The 17080-nt window shown below is 42.5% G+C and overlaps 1 protein-coding gene across 2 annotated transcripts in view; it reads right to left on the bottom strand.

Annotated features, from left to right (window-relative positions):
• Lypd1 (LY6/PLAUR domain containing 1) overlaps nucleotides 1-17080 on the bottom strand; it is a 40997-nt gene that overhangs the window by 2106 nt on the left and 21811 nt on the right. The gene's annotated exons all lie outside the window — the stretch shown is intronic.

Genomic DNA, 17080 nt, shown 5'->3' with positions numbered 1-17080 from the left:
GAGCTAAACTCAAGTCCTTTGCATCTTTGTAACCACATCTCCTGCCCCTACACTCAGCATTTTTTTGTATGGGTTGTAAGGATCAAAGTCAGGTCCTCGTGTCTGCATGGCAAGCACATTACTGATGGAGTCATGCCTCCAGCCACAATGTCTATTTTAAAATCAGCTCCTACTTTATACTAGACAACGAAATTTTTCTTTCCTTGGTTATTGCTCAAACCATCTCATGCCAGCAGCACAGACCACATATTCAGATATTATCTTTGTTATCACCTAATCACCTAATACGTGGCCATAGAGAGATGGCTACTAACCAAGAGTTTATTAAATCCCAAAAACAAATCCTGAAGGGAGTAATTCCAGTGTCTATTGTAGGGACCTTGCTTTTAGGGGTTTAAAGGTCAAGTAGAGAGACACTGGCAGGCACTGACAGCATGCTCAGGACAGCCTGTTCTCCCGAAAAGCCCTGTTCTCTGGGAAAGCCCAGTTCTCAGGGAAAGCTCCATTCTCCGGGAAGCAGTTTTGACTCCAGTACAAGTTGAATCAAAGAGCTGGTTCTTGATGACAGGCGCTGTGACAATAGAATGTTTCCTGAGGGTCTGGGTGATGGCTCAGTGGGCAAAGAGCTTGCCATGCAGGCATGAGACCCTGAGTTAAGATCCCCAGACCTCATAAGAGAAAACCCCAGGTATACTAACATGCCTAGCTCTTCCCAGGCTCTACATGGGAAGGCAGAGGGGATCCCTGCAGCTGAGTGTCCAGATGGCCTAACAATGCAGGTTCAGAGAGAGAGACCCCAACTCCAAGACTAATATGGAGAAGTAGTTAAGGAAGATATCTATTACTGACCCCTGGCTTCCCCACACATCTGCACACAACACACAAATGCACCTGCGAGTACATGTTTACTTACCTACACATACAAAGAAACATTCTGTAAAGACCACAGAACTCACTCGACTTAAGGCATGAGGGTATCTTGTCCAGTCGCAGAGGGCTGTCGAAGTAGGGAATCCCTGATGGTCATGTTATTAGTTTTTTAAAGCTGAGAGTTAACTATAGTTAAGCAATAGTAACAATGATAACAAGACTAGGGACGTACCACAGTTGATACTTGCATAGCAGGCATGAGGCCCTAGGTTCCACACAGCACTGCATAAATTGGTTGTAGTAGTACACACTTGTAACCTTAGCATTTGGGAGGTAGAGGCATGGGGATCAGGAGTTCAGTTCATCTTCCACTAGAGTGTGAGTTTGACTCTACCTAGACTGCATAAGGCCCTGTCTCAAAGGAGTAGCAATTGTAACAGCGCTGTCAGGGCCTTCCTGGATGTCAGACACTAGACAGGTGGCTACCGTATGCCAGCTCATTTAGTTCCATTTCTAAATTTAGACATACTGTGCCCTTGAAAGGCCTGTGTAGAAAAGCTTGGTCCCCAGCATGGGGAGCTCGGAGGTGGGTACAAGGAGAGGATTCAGGTCACAGCATGTATGCTACTAAAGAAGACAGTGGTACTCCTGTTTCCCTGTGTCTATTTCAGTGTGAGTGAGTGTGTGTGTGTGTGTGTGTGTGTACATGTGGAGGCCAGAACCACCCATTTTGATTTTTGAGGTAAGGTCTCTCACTATTCTGGAAATTTCCAATTAGACTGGAATGAGTGGTCAGTGAGCCTAAAGGATCTGAAACTATAACCATGTACCACCATATATGGATTTGTTTAAAGCATGTGTTGTGGGGATCATATTCAGGCCCACAACACTTACACTTTGACAACTGAGCCCTTTCAAAGCTGTTAACCCAAACAAATCTTTCTTCTTCCTATGTTGATTAGTTTAAGCATTTTGTGCATTTTAAGCATACAGTGATGACAAGCTAACTAGAATGGCTTGAAAGTACTAGGATGAAGGGTCACACAATCTTCTATACTGCACAGATCCAGAGCCTGGGTGCTAGTTCCTCAGGCTTAGTAACTTGTCCAGGTCTCATCATCAGACTCTCTCCTGTCATCTGCTAAAGAACATATCACAGTGACAGCTGTAGCTTGAATGAGAAATGTCCTCCATAGGCTCAGGTGTCCAAACATTTGCTCTCTGGATAGTGGCATTGTTTAGAAAGGTTATAGAGCATCTAGAGGAGGCTGGAGGAAGTGGGTCATTGGAGATCAGCCATGATGTTTGATAGCCTGGTCCCATTTCTTCTCTGAATGCTGCTTCTTGACTGCAGATGCATTATGCTCTTGCTATCTCCCCCATGATGGACTGTATCCTTCTTAAACTTAAGCTGTTACCAGCCTAGCATCCCAGAATAGCTGTGGATGTGGCCCAACACATTTGTGGATGGTAATGTCATATCACAGTGTCAAAAAGCAGGCAGGCCACTATTACTTGTGAGCCAAAATAAACCTTTCAGTTATTTTGTGTCAGGTATCTGGCCACAACAATGAACATAATAACTAATTCAATATCCACCTAAGCATATACATGGAAGAGTTTGAAAGATTGTTGATTCAATGAGCTTTGGTATGTGTGATCATTTTTATATCAACAAATGGCTTTGATTTGGGATGGATAAGGTAGAATAATGACACTGGACGCAGAAGCAATGGTCTCAAGTCTGCATGCTTGCTTTTTGCAGGTGAGAGAGATAACATATCTCACCAGCAGTCAGGGACCTTTACCCAGTAATTGCCTGCAGGTGTCTGGGCAAGCATGGTTTAGGTTTGTACTCCTCCAGGAGAATTGCCAGTTTGGGCGTGTGGAAATAGTAAAAATTCAAACTGCCAGAAACTCTCAAAGGGAGGTAAAGAAGTACCTTCAGTTTTCTTTAAAACATGCAATTTCATGTTATTTTTTTTTCTGTAACTGCATGCTTGTAAGGATTGATTTTCCAGCACTGATCTACCATCCTGAAAGGTAAGTTGCTCTGGAAACACAAGGAGAATTGTATAGATGCTCATATGTAGGAGGCATTATTTCACTTCACAGGAATTCTTTAAAGTTTCCATCCATTCCATCTGTTAGAACATTAACTTTTATACACTATATTCCAGAACTTGAATTTTAAAAATACTGTCATTCAGCAATCCAGCTGCTTAAAGGAATAAAATTCATTGGAGTTAAACTAGCAAAATACACACACAAATGCGCACGCGGGTGCACACACACACACACACACACACACAGAGAGAGAGAGAGAGAGAGAGAGAGAGAGAGAGAGAGAGAGAGAGAATGAAGTTATGTCTTTTGAGCTGAAAATTCTTCCCATAAGAGCCATAGAGCATCTAACAAAAACGTCAGCACCAGGGATTAGGAAACTCTGTTGAATTGTTGGTCAAGGAAATCCAAGAGGCTTCCCAAACAGTATAGGCTATTACTGTTACCCTTGGTTGCCTCTGAGAGGTTGGAGGTGAGCCTTTATTACTGAAGAGATCATGTACTTCAGACTCAGGACTCAGAAGATTTAGCTGGCGTTAACCTGAAAGTCTCTTTCCTAAGGACAAACTTTTATAGTAGAACAGTGGTTCTCAACCTTCCTAACGCTGCTACTCCTTCATATATTTCCTCATGTTGTGCTGATCCTAACCATAAAATGATTTTGGTTGCTTCTCCATAACTGTAATTTTGCTAGTGTTATGAATCATAAATCTGATATGCAGATAGTCTTAGGCAACCTCTGTGAAAGGGTTGTTCAGTCCCTAAAGGGGTCTTGACCCACACATTGTGAACCACTGTTCTAAAAGACGGTACTATGAAAACTCCCTAAGGAGGAAAGCAACCAATAGTTCTACTCAGCTGCAAACTCTGTGAACCACAACAACTAGCAAGGCATGATGTTCCTAAATGCAATAGTGTCATTCATACTTGTCAGTAACCAACAACTACCTAAGGCTAACGAGTGAGGTCATGGATCTTAGAGGCAACTAGTTCTGTTACTTTACTGTAACAGCACTAACTCCTAACTTCATTCTCAATATTTTTTCATATAATCACAGGTAAGTGTAATTCTCATCCTTCATCAAAGAAGCTTCTCTTTGCAGCAGATAGAGACCACTCAGAAAACCACAACCTGTCAAAATAGAGAGAACAATTGATCATGGGGTATCCAGCTCGAATAGAGGAGGTTCCTCTACGAAAGAGGATCAGAAAGATTGTAAGAGCTAGAGGGCCAAGAAATCTACTGGGAGATTCTATCTCCAAGAAAAGACAGGGAACCTCCCTCTGTGATACGGCAACAACATGGCTGCCCAAACAAGAACTGAACAATGGCAATGCCAAGAGGCTAATGTGGGAAAGGATAGCCTTAGAGGACTCCACCCAAAGACAAAGAACTACTAGGCACTAATGACTGCCAAGAGAAGGAGAATTAATCTTCAAGGATAAGTCCATCAATTTGTTATCCTATATCATGTGATCAGCTTTGGATATATATATATATATATATATATATATATATATATAATTGCATATATATCCACATGTGGATATATATGCAATACTAAATGTGTGTGTGTTTGTGTGTGTGTGTGTGTGTGTGTGTGTGTGAATAGTAATCTGAAAACAAAGGCCAAAAACTTGAAAAGGAGCCTAGGTTGTGAGTGGGAGGGACTATATGGAAAGAACATGGCAGGGGTATGAGGGAGGACTGGGAGGAGAAAATGTAATAATATTTTAATTAAAATATTTTTTAAAACTCTGAGCATATGTGTTATGTGTGTCTCAAAAATAAAAAACCAAAAAAGCAAATTTCCAAAGGATGGAGGCAACCAGCAATCCTACCCAGCTGTGATACCCATGAATCATATCAGCTATCAGCATGACATGGTAACCCTAAGGGTGTAGTAGTGGCATACACACCTTGGTGGTAACCAGTGGCTCTCTAACTGGGACTTAAGACCCACTCACCAAGAGAAAGATTATGACTGGTACTGAAAACCTAACCAACTACTCAGTGCGAGGGAAATCTGGTTATTGGAGTGGAATCTCCAGCCCCCAATTTACTAAAACCCACCACAATCCCTAACAGCAGTCTATAAGCGTTTGTCCTTATACCCACAGGAAAGTGTAGTCTCCACCACTCATTAAGGAACTCTTTTAAAGACCTCTGCATTAAACCACAATCAATCAAAATGCAGAGCTGTGGAGCCCAGCTGCAATGGATACATCTACAGCACACTCCTACAACTAAGGCAAAAGGATTGTAAGAGCCAGAGGATGGGTGAATTTGCTGTGATACTGTGTCTCCTAGCAAAAGCTAGGAGCAAAAACTACATCCATAACATCTGACCAACATGGCTGCCCAAACCTGAGCTGAACAAGGATGACACCCATATCAAACTGGAGAAGAAAAGCCCATGAGGCCTCAACCCTACCAAAGGACTATTGGCAACTGAGGAAAGCTGGGAACAAAGGTGGTCTTCCCCAGGGAGAGCACACCAATTGGTGGTCCAGTGACAGAGGGTCAGACCAGAAAGTATACATACAGGTAGCAGTATAGGGACAGAATGGAGTATGTATATGTGTACATGTATATGTGTATGTATGTTTATATATACATATGCATATACATATGCAATAACAATTAGTGTCAGATTTGATGAATTTAAAGGAGAGAAAGGAGGGGTTTATGGGAGGTCGTGGAAGGAGGAAGGGGAAGGGAAAGATGTAATTAAATATAAGTTGAAAAAAATTTACAAAATAAATTTAATTTTTAAATATGTTTAAAGCCACAAAAGGGGGCTGGGAAGTGGATAACATGATAGCAATACAAGGCTGTGGACTGGGCTCAGCTCTCCACACCCACATAAAATCAGACGCTACAGCAGAATACGTTTTCCATCCCTCACCGAGGGTGCTGAGTGGAGAGAGGCAGTTCCCTGGAGCCCAACAGCCGTAGGGTCTAGCCTAGTCAGTGAGCTCCATGTTCAATGAGAGGCCTTGTGTAAAAGGCAGATAAAAACAAAAAAAGTAAACGTAAGGTAAAGAGCCATTGAGGAACACACCAGACATGCTGACATGGTCCTCTGCCCCTTCCCTATATATACACATATGTGTACCTGCATTCACACATGTAAACACATGAGTATAAACAAATACTACACACACACACACACACACACACACACACACACCAGACATAGTTACAAAGAATAAGTAATTATACATTTAATGTATAAAATGGTCCTGGCAGTTCTTAAGAAACAGAGAAGTAGTTCTCTGTCTAAAAGTGGACACCTTGGATGACAGTTCTTAGACAAGACAAGAAGGGCTGGGCACATGAGCTGTGATTCTCATCCTCCGTACCATAAAGACATGTGCAAATTAAAACCTCGGGGAAGGTACAAGTCCTGCTTAGCACTTGAGCAAAGTTCATGAGGCTTATTAGCACCAATTTCCTGGGCCCTGCAAACAGGCCCTCCTCACAGCACGGGTTCAGAGGTTAGACAGGTGTGAATGCCGTGAGTACAAGGTGGCAGCAGCTATCAACACCACAGGTGCACACCCTCCTTGACCCCACGATTCCATTTTGAGGAGCCTATCTGACACCTTCAGAAATGCAAACTGCCCATACCTGAGGTTATCCATCAAGGGGTGGTTGTAGGAGCCAGGGTGGACAATTGCTCTGACTGCCACCAGTAAGCCGGTAAGCAAGCAGCCTGTGACTTATCTACAGAGTGAGATTTCTCCCGGCTATCAATGGTGAGAGGACTGAGATCTATCATGTTACAAAATGAAATATAATCTTGAACAGTTCCTTCTCTACCCTGCTCTCTCCTTTTCATCTCTGTCTTAAGATTTAATGAAGAAACTTCTGCTTCTTTCTGTGTCTTAGTTTGATTTCTGTGTTCATGATAAAACACTAACCAAAAGCACCTTGAAAGAGGAAAGGGGTTATTTGGCTTATGTATACAGATCACAATCCATTACTGAAGGAAGCCAAGGCAGAAATTCAAGACAGAAACTTGGAGGCAGGAACTGAAGCAGGCTCCATAGAGGAGTGCTGCTTCCTGGCTTGCTCTCTGTGGTTTGACCAGCTGGGCTTGTCATATGACCTAGGACCACTTGCTTAGGGGTGGCACCATCCACAGTGGGTTGGACCTTCCCACATCAATCATTCTTCAAGAAAATGGAGCACAGACTTGCCTACAGGCTAATCTGTTGGGAGTATTTTCTTACTTGAGATTCCTCCTTTTCAGGTGACTCTAGTTTATGTTGAGAGGACACAAAAACTCAACCAGCACATCCTATATTCCAGATGTGTTTAAAGCACTTTACAAATAGTAGCTCATTTAAGCATTGTAACAACCCCAACACAATGTTCTCAGACATGGAAATGGAGACAGCCATCAATGAAGTAATCCCCACAATCCACATAGGTGACACCTGACAGAACTGGGATTTGAACCTAGGAAGCGATTTCCAAACCATATACTTAACCACTCTGCTATATTGCCTACCATGCTTACAGGTGTGTATTTGTGTTATGTGTGGGAACAGGAGCTTACATATAAATACACATCATTTTACAAGCATAAAATCTCTCTGGAAGAATATACAGCAAAGAGACAGTATTAGCTGCTGCTGAAGAGAGATGCCGCATAGCCACAGTGGTAAAAAACAAAAGAACTTATTTTTTTGGTAACCATTTGAAATCAAAAGCAAGAGTCTGAAGTACCATTCTGAAATTACCTTTGAAAATAACACCCCCAATGAGCAATTTTTTGTAAAAATCAAATAGCTTCTCTTTTCTCAGTGTTACATCGACCTGGTTCTTTCTAGCTGAGCCGATTAGAGGCTTCTGGAAATAAGGACATTCTCAGAGAGACAAAGGCAGCCACGAGTAGGAGATGTCCCAAGGTTTGGCATCACAAGGTAGGAGATTTGTGGCTGTTTTTCCTTTAGTCCAGTTCTCTTAAGCTCAAGTAAGAGCCTGAGGGGGGAAAGGCAGAGAATAAAACCAGAAGGCGCTCTTTCATGGATGTCTGGTTGAAGTACAAATCCATGCAAGTGCTAAAGGATCTGTATGCTTTTCAAAATTTTGTTTTTAATTATGTATATATGTGTCTGTATGTGTGGGTATGTGCACAAGAGTGCCTTTGGAGACCATCATGTCCCCTAGATCTGGAGTTACAGGCAGTTATACCACCCCCACATAGGTGCTGGGAATTAAACTTGGGCCCCCTGCAAGAGAAGAATACATTCGTAACCACTGACCCATCTCTCCAGCCCATGGAAGGATCTATATTCTATGTACATATTGTATGTATGTGTTATTAGAAATGGAACCCATGGCTTTGTGCATGCTAAGCACACCTTCATCCCAGGAGCTAAAGCCCCAGCCCAATAATAACTTAAAACATGCAACTTCAACAGTTATATTGAACACTTATACTAGAAAGCAAAAGCACCTTTGTAGACTTAATAGGAAAAAGATACACTTATCCTATGAGATGTTAAGGAAATCACAATGCCCTTTGCTGATCTGGAATGTTCTCAATGTAGGGGGTAAGTTACAGAATGACATTTCAGTGTACTGTTTATATAAGAGAAATACAAAACAACACATTACGTGCTTTAACTATGTCTGTAGACAGATATGTTAGAGTTTGTATGCCTGAGTAAAATCAGAGAAAGATGACCAGAAACTATACATAAACACTTTTGATTATTCTATGATATATGAATGGTTTATGTATGTGCATGTGTGTGGATGTGTGCACACAGGTGTGGGGGCCAGAATGTGTGTTGGGTGCCTACTATCACTATGCACTTTACTTTTCGAGATAGGATTTCTCACTGAGTCTGAAGCTTACCAATTTGCCAAGCCTGGCTGGCCAGTGAGCTCCCAGGAGCATCTGTCTCTATCTTCCCAGTGATGAGACTACAGGATGCTGAGGATCTGCCTTAAGGTCCTCGTGCTTCCACAGCAAGTGATTTACTGGCCAAGCTATCTCTCCAGCCCGGTTTTTGATACATGAGTGCTTTACAGAAGGAATATATTCACTGATAGATTGCATCTGTAAGTTATAAATGAACAGAATTGAGAAATATGAATCCCATGAGCCACTTCTCTGCAGCCGGAGCCTCACTGCATGCAGCAGTGACACAGGGTAGCTGAGTGGCAGGGATTTGGGTTTGATGAAGGGCAGGACGGTTTGGTGTGACCTTAGCAGCATTGTGGATAAAGTCTGAGCTGTTGATTGCCATAGTGGGCTCTTCTCAACAAGTACAGATGGGCAGGAAACCCAGTCACCCATTACCCATTAGTGGAGAAGAAAGTAACAGGCAAGACCAGCAGACAAACAACTTTGAAAGACTTGGAAAGCTGAGAGGTGCTCCTTGCCCCTCCACTTCATGATATTTTTCCCTATTTTACCAACAAACCTACTGACAGAATGGAAGACCCAGTAATTTGAGCAGAGCCCAGCACCCATTGCTTCTAAGGTGTTTGTCAAATGGATGAATGAGGGCCTGAGGAGACAGCTCAGTAAGCAAAATGCTTGTCATATCAATATGGAGATCTGAGTTCTGTTATCAGAACCCACCTTAAAAAGCCAGGCATGGTACCTGGTACACACTTGTAATTCTATACTTGAGAGGAATAGCCATGAGGATCCCAGGGGCTCACTGACTGTCCAGTATAGCCTACTCTTCACACACACACACACACACACACACACACACACACACACACACACAGGTACATGCTCACACAATCACACATAGACTTACAGATACATACACATGCACACACACATATTTCTCCACATCTGCACACATACAATCACACGTACAAACACACACACACAATCACACACAGGTTTATGCACACACACATACGCATGCACACACATATTCCTGAAAATACACACATACGATCACACATACAAACACATACCAATACACACACACACACACACACACACACACGAATTAATGAATGCGTAAACAAAGGGAGGAGGGAAGGCCAGAAGTGAGTGCAGTGGTCCCAACTAGAGTGACTGCTTTTCTATAAAGTGCTACCAGAACTTTTCTTTTTAGGCTTATGAGGTCTCAGCAGCTGAGGTTCCATCTAAGACAGAACACCAGGCCATGGTCAACACAGAAAGAGCCACAAAGCCCTAATCTTGGAGAGTGAGATTCAGACTTCGCCAGTGCTGGCAGGCTGAGATGACTGACAAAGAGTCGTCTATCAACCACAGATGAGCTGCCTCTAGCTCGGTCCGCTCCAGTGTTCCATCGCACAGACACACAGAAATAGGTCCTGTAACTTTCTGGTAGCTTCTCACAGGTTGGATTTGCAAACCAGAAGCTTTGTTGAACATACCACCTGCTATTGCTAAATCAACCAAGATGGCATGCATTTAAAACTTTAATCCTCTTTAAGGCTTTGGAGAGGGGCCGTCCGTCCTTCTAGCCTTCCGGGGACTCTTGGATTTAGTTGGGCGGCTATGGATGTTGACTTTACAATTGCTGCAAGCAGATCTCCCCAAGGAAGTCATTCCTATTAATCCACCTTATTAAGCTGTGCATGGTGGAGCATGGCAACAGAGTGAAGGAGAGAGTAGCCAAACACTGACGTTATTTCTCAGGGAATTCAATCCACTACAGCAGTGGCACTTGATTCCTGGGTGCAGGGAATCAGACTACTGAAAGCAAGGCCCCCATGAGTTATGCTGAAAAAGTTAGAATATTGAGGTGAAGAGAAAAGGGCGGGAGAGACAGCTCAGTGGTTTAGAGTGCTTACTACTCATCCAGGGGAATTGAACCCAGGTAACTCATAACCACCTGTAACTCCAGCTCCAACAGCAATGGGCTAGATAGAGAAATAGCCTAGTCAGTAAAGGGCTTGCCTTGCAAGTTTGAGGACATTGGCAGTACAAGCCTGTACTGTAGTCCCAGCATTGGGGAAGCAGAGAAAGGGGAATCCTTTGAGGCAGGGAGGTAGGTCCCTGGCCAGTTAGTCTAACTTTCTTAGTGAGTTTCAAGCCAGTGAGAGATCATGCCTCAAAAACAAACAAACAAACAAACAAACAAATAGTAGATACTATCTTAGGAATGATATCAAATCTGTCTTTTGTCCTCCACATGTGTGCATACATAAACACATACACACATGCACACATACATACAGTGGTGATTGGCACAAGGAGGGTATTTGCTGTTACTGATTTAATTATTGCTATAAACATCTTTCTACAGAGTATGGTCTGTTCATGCCCTCAATATACACAAGTAATAACTTTTACACCCCATAGCACATGCCACAGTGACTTCCATAATCATCGACAGACCCATCTGACATTTCAAATGATCTCTTCTTTCCCCTAGTTTCAATGTCCTTCTCTCTGCTCCTCCTCAATTGTACTGGCCAACAGCTTGGCATATGCATAAATTATACATTCAGATGGAGGGAGAGTAAAGGCAAAGCCAGGGATGGCACACAAGGCAGGAGAAAGAAAGCTTTAGAAGCTGAGGTGGATGCTGTATGGCCTCTGTCTCCTTTGCAGCAAGCCTTCTCCCAGGCATCAAGCTTGCTTTACAAGGTTGAATTATTGATTACATGGGGGCAAGAAGAAAGATGATGTTTTCTCTTTGTTGGAGTTCAGCTCTTTTTGCCAGCTTCTAGCACAGCTGGGTCACCATAGCTTTAGTGGACAGAATAACAAACATCTACAACAGCCTGGCTGGAAGATAGCCAGCCTGAAAGTGGTCTCAACTCTGGGATTCCATATTACTCTGAGTTGAACTGTGGATTGCAGCCTGACATTTTGGTGTAGAAGCCTGCTGCAAGTTGACCAGGCTAGAAGCTGATAGGAAAGAAACCTCTTTAGGTAACTGATCAGGGTGGGTGCTATCACTCTCCCCAGGCCTCCCTTCTTCAAAGATATGTCACCAGTCTTACTAGTGGGTTTAATACAAGTTATAGGTCACAGGTAGTCCCAGAAAGCAAGGGCTGCATCCAAGGACAAAATTGTAAAACCATATGGTATTTCCTTCCTTCCTTCCTTCCTTCCTTCCTTCCTTCCTTCCTTCCTTCCTTCCTTCCTTCCTTCTTTCCTTCCTTCCTTCCTTTTTCCCTCCCTCCCCCATCTCTCAGGGATATATAGATATAAATATATGATAGACATAGATGACATAGATGTGTGTGTGATAACGTGATTGCACAGTTCTTTAGTGTGAATTTTGAAGATGACAACCTCATTATATCATTGCAATGTCTGTGTGCCCATCCGTCTGATTCTCTGGGCTGTAAGTTGGACATCCCTATAAGGGACTTGCCAGAAGGTGCACGTACTCCCCATGTATGATCAATGCTAGGGCTTCGCCTTGAGAGAAGCAAGCGTTGAGGACAGTGGTTTTCAGAGAGGAGTGTGGAATCAACGCTTTTTAAATCTGCACATTCCCAGAAGCATCCAGGCTGATCCCTTACAGGTGCTCTAAACTTCCAAATCACCACTTTGAGAAGGAAGAAAGCATGCACAGATTATAAATGTAAATTTTAATTCTTCCAAAGAGAAGCCTTTCCAATAACTCATTATGCACACAACCTGCCTGGGCTTGGTGGTAGGGATTGGATCACGTCTGCCTGACTCACTCAGGGAGCACCAGCCTTGGAGAGGGAAGGCCACACCATTCCTTCTTTCACTGTTTATTTTCAGGCTGTCTTCCCTATCACCCCGATTTTCTTTCTGTGCCATTGTTCTAACTGCCTTGTCCTATAGGTCTGTTGGAAGACAGGCTCCCCAACATGCCTTTCAGAGACTTCAACTGTGGAGTAGGCATGTTTATTCTGCACCATTAGGTCTCAACATGCAGGTGGCCAGGTGAGGGGAACAGACTACTTCTGCAGGTGACAGAATCAATGCTCATTTGACCATTGCCCACTAAAATGATGTGATGGCTAGCTTCAATCATGAATGTGACACACCCCAGAATCACCAGGGAAGAGAATCTTAATGGAGGATTGTCTATACTGGGCTGCCCTGTGGCATGTCTGCGGGGGACATCTTTCCTTAGACAGGAGTTTCCTGAACTGTGTGAGAGTAGAGAAAAATAGAACTGAGCACAAACAAGAGAGCCAGTAAGCAAGCGAGCAAGTGTGCATGTATGAGTTTAGTCCTCTCTGCTCTTGCTTATGGATGTGATATGACCAGCTATCTCAAGCTCAAGTCACTGTGACATCCCCACAGTAATGGAGCATAACATGGAACTGTGTGTTAAAATAAATTCTTTCTCCCTAAGTTGCTTTTTTGTCAGAAAATTTTAATCCCAGTCATAGAAATAAAACATAAATAGGTGTTTTCCTCTCCTTACCCCTTTACTATTTCACTGGACTATTCACATCTAAAGAGTTGGCACACTTTCCTTAGAAGACATAGGTAATAAAAATCCATCACAGCTATCCAATTCTGATACTGTATCACAGAGGCTGCCCACCATACACAATTTGTGAATTGCTGGGCTTTGTGTCTTGCAAGAAAAGTTTATTAGCACAAACAGGCTGCATTTATTTGTTTGGACTCTCCTCATACAACATCACAATCTGTGGCTTACACAGCAGAAATGTATACCCTAGTTGCACTAGGAGGCTATAAGTTCAGCATCAAGATACTGGGGAATTATCTCCTCTCAAAGACTTTCTCTTCTGTGCTTAAGCAAGCCACATTGTCTTTGTGTTTCACGGAATCTTTCCTCTGTGTGTGTGTCTTCCATAGGGCACTAATCCCATTGGACCAGTGTGTCATTTCTATGATTTCTATAGTATTTACTTTGTGGAGGCCTCCTTTCCAAATATCATGATGCTGAAGGCCAAGATCGTGATATTTAAAGGAGGAACCAGGCCCTGTCTATAACAGAAAGAGTGGATGTGATTTCAGTAGATAGAAGGACACAAACAGTCCACATTAGATAGAATAAAATTTGGCCTGGGAATGATGTCCTACAGATGTCTAGTCCAGTCAGTCCAAAGCTGTTCACCTATCACACATATTGCTTCTACCAAGCCTTTCTTCTACAGCTTTGTGAGAGACACCACCAACAGTTTGAGGCATTTGCTTCAGGATACATTTCAAAAAAAAAATCTCTCTAGGGTCCTCATGTGTCTACTCCAGAGCTATTCTATCAAAGACCTTGGCTAGTTTTACAGGATGGTACAATCTTCTGGATGTATTTTTAAATGCTTTCCTACTGAACCACTTCATCAGAGAGCCTGCTCGTCAGAGCAAAATCAAACCCTGCTATTGGCTCAGAATCCACAGGAGAAGGAATGAGATACAGCTGAGAAGGAAAAGTCAGACAAAGCTACAGCAGACCCCTGCAGGCTGTTCCCAGTGTGTGCAGGATGAGCAGAAGCTCAAACATTACCACAGTGTTCTATTTAAAGCCCGAGTTCTGTGGGAAAACCAGGGTGGCTCTTCAACTGGAAGTTACACATCAGTGCACCTGAGGAGTGTTTGACCTCCTGCCACATTCTTCTTTTAGCATTCTCATCATAAACCAGAAACCACACCATTTCAGCACGAATGCTGTGAAACAGCTTCAGCATGCCTTGCTTCCTGTAGCATCTCTGTATTTTGATGAAGTCTCATGCATACTGTGTCATCTCCAAACTTGTTATGTAGCCAAGGATACCCTTGAACTCCCAATTTTCCTGCCTCTACCTCCTGAGGTCTGGGATTGTAGGCTTTCACCACCATGCCTTGTCTATGTGGAGTTAGGTATAAAACCTGGGGATCCCTGCATGCCTCCACAATGGAGCCAGCCCCCACACCAAACATCCTCATTTAACCATGCTACATCCAGAACACTCAGCTCAGATGTTATCTTCCAAGAAGCAATGAACTCTATTAAAGTACAACACAAAAACTGATGTGGTAACTATCTCCCCTTCTGAGCTTAAAAATTGAATTTCTCAGATATTATTTTCTAAATGAATTTATGGTTTTCTGAGTCTTTTTTAAAAATACCATTCTTGACAATGGGAAGAAGAGAATTAATGCTTTATTTTCTTCCAGGGAACATAATTTTCAAATGAATCTATGCTACACAAGAGATAATCTAGAAGTTTAATTATTATGTCACTATCATAGTTAATATTGTCAATTGACAAGATCTAGGATCAAGATTAAGAGACAAGCCTCTGGGCGTGTTAATGAAAGATTATTCAGATTAGACCAATTATGGTAGGAAGACCCTGTGGGCAGCATCATCCTATAGGCTGGGTCCTGGACTGAATAAAAAGGAAGAAACAAGCTGAACACCAGCATGTACCTTGCCTCTGCTTCCTGACTGTGGATGCCATGTGACCAGCTGCCTCATATTCCTGCCACCACGCCTTCCCCTGTTATGATGGACTGAGTATACCTTTAACTGTGAGCCAGAATAAACTTTTCCTTTTGTAAGCTGCTTTTGTCATGTTTGGTCACAGCAAAAATGGAAGTTAAATAATACAGTATCTCAGTAAGAAAGCAGTATTGATTTTATCAGTTCTCTCTGTGTGATACATTCTGTAGTGACCTGTCAGAAAGGCCATCCGTCCATTTGTAGTTTCTGGAAAGGTGAATGGGCAATCATATTGCTCATAAGGCAGACAGTCAAAGCTTTGATAATATACTGAAATTGTGTGTGTGTGCATCTGTGTAAGATGCGTGTGCATAATCATACATGCACACGTAGAAGAGACGGAGGAGAACATAGTATGCTCTGTTCTATGATTTTAAACCTTATTTCCTTAAGACAAGGCTTCTCACAGAACCTTGTCCTTAATGGCTTTAAGCTCAGCTTGAGATGAACAAGCCCAGTAATCCTCTTGTCTGTGCCTTATGCTGGTCAGAGATGTCTAGCAACTCAAGGCATTTTTATGTGGGTGCTAGAATCTGGATCTGGGTCTTCAAGCCTGCACAGCAAGTGCTCTTATGCAGTGAGCCATTGCCCAGCCTGTTAAAAGTTTTTATCAGTGAAAGTAACATAGAAAGAATTCCTAACACTGTTTAGAGTCACAGATATACTACATCAGGAGCCAGAAGATCTGGATCTTTCATAAGTTTCTTTCATCAAGTGTTGGAGCTTCTAGAAGGTTCAATGCACACTTCTTAACCTCTACTCCTACATCTTCAAAAGGAAGTTGAGCAAAGAGAAAGCAATGTTCCACATTAATTCTGAGAAAACTGCTAACTCAACACAAAACATGTAGATTTTGTTAAGAGACCAACAAAGTTGGACTAAAATTTTTTCTCAGCTATTTCCATGAATAATATACTTTATTAAAGCCACAATTTGAAACATATATGAAATCAGAATGTATCTTACATTCAGTGGCATATTGAAGTGTTTGTCAACCAGGTGGTGGCTGTGACCTGTAGTTAACTGAGTGAACAGAGTTAGAGCTGGAGATTTGGCTAGGCGGACAAGAGAGCTTGAACTTGTTCTTGTAGAAGATCAGAGTTTAGTTAGCTTACAACCTCTAGAGTTCTTGCACTAGAGGATCCTTCTTCTGTCCTCTAAAGGCACTTGCATGCAAGAATACATACACATGCAGACACACAGACACACATAGACACAAATAAAAATACAAAAAATCTAAAGAAAAATATTTCCCGACAGCTATTTATTAATTGCAGGTAGAAACCCAGAAACCTTGCAATGCAGAAGGCCCAGCAGCCTACACTTTGAATTAAGCAATCAAAAGTTAACATCTCCACTAATAGAACATATCAACAGTACACTCCCTTTGATAGGCAGAACAGAAGGGAACTTTCCCTTTTGTGTATTCTCATCAAAAGTGCAAAGCAGTAGTCCAGTCATGATTAGAGCAATAGAGAAAGTCAACCTGGGGATGCGGTGGTGTACAGTGCCTGATTACTTCTTCAGAGCTTCAAGATCAGTAAAGACAAGGAGAGGATGGAAAGTCGTTAGAGGTCAGACAAGAGGAAGGAGACACTGCAAGGAAAGGCAACATGGGTCCCTCAAATGGAAAAAAAAAAAGAGAGAGCCTGGGAGTCCTGTACAAGAAGCCTAGTCCCCTTACTGTGGATGAGCCGATGCTGACATCATGAGAAGTCTAGTTCCTGTCCTGTGGATG

This window comes from Grammomys surdaster, unplaced genomic scaffold (genome assembly GCF_004785775.1).
Source record: "Grammomys surdaster isolate TR1022 unplaced genomic scaffold, NIH_TR_1.0 208, whole genome shotgun sequence".
Classification (NCBI taxonomy): domain Eukaryota; kingdom Metazoa; phylum Chordata; class Mammalia; order Rodentia; family Muridae; genus Grammomys; species Grammomys surdaster.
Note: the sequence above shows the minus strand (reverse complement) of the source record. Positions and strands in the feature narration are given on the sequence as shown.